The 2,402-nt window shown below is 58.7% G+C and overlaps 1 protein-coding gene across 6 annotated transcripts in view; it reads right to left on the reverse strand.

Moving 5' to 3' along the window:
* Positions 1 to 1,802, reverse strand: part of Slc8a1 (solute carrier family 8 member A1) — a 291,949-nt gene extending 290,147 nt beyond the window's left edge. For 4 of the 6 annotated variants that reach the window (XM_055618896.1, XM_055618878.1, XM_055618904.1 and 1 more), the window contains exon 1: positions 1,580 to 1,802. The gene's annotated coding sequence lies outside the window, so the exon portion shown is untranslated. Of the gene's footprint in view, positions 1 to 1,119; positions 1,192 to 1,579 lie in introns of those variants that run through there. The other 2 variants (XM_055618924.1, XM_055618913.1) reach the window with 2 other exon arrangements.
* Positions 1,803 to 2,402: the final 600 nt, after the last annotated feature.

Consider the following 2,402-nt stretch of genomic DNA (forward strand, 5'->3'; position numbering starts at 1 on the left):
GTGTGTGTGTGTGTGTGTGTGTGTGTGTGTGTGTGTGTGTGTGTGTGTGTTAGAGGGGCATACTTTCAGAATTCCCTCCAGGTTGCCTCCGTTCCAGCCCCTTCCCCCAAGCCCCCTTGAGAAATCATCACACAGCGGGCCCAAGGTTGTGGATGTTCAGCGGTTCCCATCTGAGGACTCAAACAACCTTTTGAAGCAGATCTGATAAGAAATCTCCACCTCAGACAGCTGCTGCCTCCATGACCAGGATGCCTGAACTGTCTTTCGCGCATCTGTCATTTTTTTAAGCTTCTTCCACTACACCTCCCACTGATATCCTTTTTCTTCTCGTTTTAGTCTTTACACCTCCAGCAGGACAAAGTTTGTGTTGTTATATTCACAACCACTAGTGGCTGACTAGCAAGCAGAGAGTGCCTTCCAGGGAGCCAGGCTAAAGGGGGTTAAAAAACCATACCTAGCACAAAAGCATGACTTTCTGCCCGTGCTCACAGACAACACGCACATTGCTGTCTTCCAAAAATGCTTTGTTAAATTGGATCGCTGCTGCCCTTAACTCAAGCACCGCCACTTTATCTGGGGAGGAAAGTAGGAAAGGCCAGCAAGTCATTCATCAGACAGAGCCGGAATCTATGGATCTACAAGGAGGAGGGCCAGTATGTTTGGGGGGGGGGGAGACAACAAGGATGCAAGTACGTACATATGTTGTATATATATTTTTAAACCATCTCTAGGACGGATTTGGTTTCTCTGGCTGACTGTCCTGCTCTAAGACCTCCCTCTTCCTAGAGAAGGAGGAGCCAAGAAGGAGATCCTTGAATCTCAGAACACAGGCCATTTCTCCAAGAGCCAGCAGCACAGCCTCACTGGCAGATAATGCAGCTGTGAAGTTCCCTTTGAATCTCTGGATGAAGACGCCTGTGTGTGCAGAACCCCCAACACACACCAAGGCAGAGTGCCCCGGCGCGGGGTCTTACAGCCCATTCCCCACAGCCTCTCTCCCTCCTTTCTCTGCTACCCAGCCACACCTCCCTCCCCTCTGCAGTCCTCGCCTAGTAGCACCCAGCGCCCGCCAGAAGAGGTGGCTCCCAAGCAGAGCTAGGGGAAGACTCCAGGGATTACCAGGAAGGGTGACCGACCCTGAGAGGAGCCGGGTGGGTGGAGGTGTCTGGCTTCCCAGCCGCGCGGCTTGCTTTCCGGGTGGACTTAGCTCTTCGCGCCCTGAATCCTCGCAGCCCAGCACTGTCCAGGGTGCAGCATCTCTTTTCCCCCGCCCCCTGCCCCCTCCCCCCCAGCAGCCCTTTCTTCCTCTGGCAATCTGCACTGGCAGGCGGGGACCCTCACACCCAGAAACACCAACAGCCTGAGCAATTTCATTCTCAGAGAAGCACGGACACCCAGAAAATGTGCAGGCGCGCGCACTCACACACACACACACACACACACACACACACACACACACACACACAAATTCAGATGCCAGACCCCTTTGGCTTAAACGGAGGGAATCGTTGCCTGGAGAACTGCGAAGAGAGCAGTTTTTGTCTCCCGAAGTCTCTGCCTCCCAGGGACCGGCTCCTACCTGGGGCTCGGGCTCGTGGATGGATTCCCTCCCCGGGTCCTGCACGCCGCCCCGCCGGGCGATCGAGCGCGCTCGCTTCCTTCGGAGACCGCTGGCGATCAGGAAGAGGTCGCTCCCATCCCCGGCTGGAAGCACAAAGCCGGCGGACGGCAGCCCGACTCCGGAGCAGCAGCGCCCGGCGCGAGCAGCGGCGGTGGCGGCGGCGGCAGGCAGCGGTGCGCGCGGGCGGAGGCGGCGAGGCCGGCGGGCTGGGAGGGCCGGGGCCGGGCGGCGCGCGCGCTGCGCTCCCTCCCTCGCTCCCTCCCCTCCCTCCCGCGCACCCCGCCCGCCCGCCCGCAGCCTCGCACTGGCTCGCACGCGCCGGGCCCGCCGCGCCCTCGGGTCTCTCGCCTCCCGGGACCCCTCGCGCTCCCTCCGGGTGCCTTGCGGGAGCAAGAGCCGGGCGGACACAGCCGTGGCAGCCGCCAGCTCCCCTCTGCTCCGCGGGAGATTGGATTCCCCGGCCTTCTGGGGACCCCCGCAGTGCGTCTGAGCTGCGCGAGCCAGCGAACTCTCTCGCACCCCGATAGGCGCAGACCCGGGCTGCTGTAACTTTTCTTCTGACCCTCGCTAGACTGAGTCCTAGACAACACGACCCCACCCCCAGCTGGTCTGCTCCGTTCTTACCCCTGAATTTGCTACTCCAGATACATCTTTTTTTCCCTCCACATTCCGGTCTTCTGCTAATGGAAGCTTCCTTTTAGCAAAGGGAATCTGGGGGTGTATCACCGATTATTTTTTTTTTTTAAATCCTTACTCCGTGTTTCACCTTCATATCTAGATT

The sequence above is a fragment of the Psammomys obesus genome, unplaced genomic scaffold (genome assembly GCF_907164565.1).
Source record: "Psammomys obesus unplaced genomic scaffold, mPsaObe1.curated_primary_1811, whole genome shotgun sequence".
Taxonomy (NCBI): domain Eukaryota; kingdom Metazoa; phylum Chordata; class Mammalia; order Rodentia; family Muridae; genus Psammomys; species Psammomys obesus.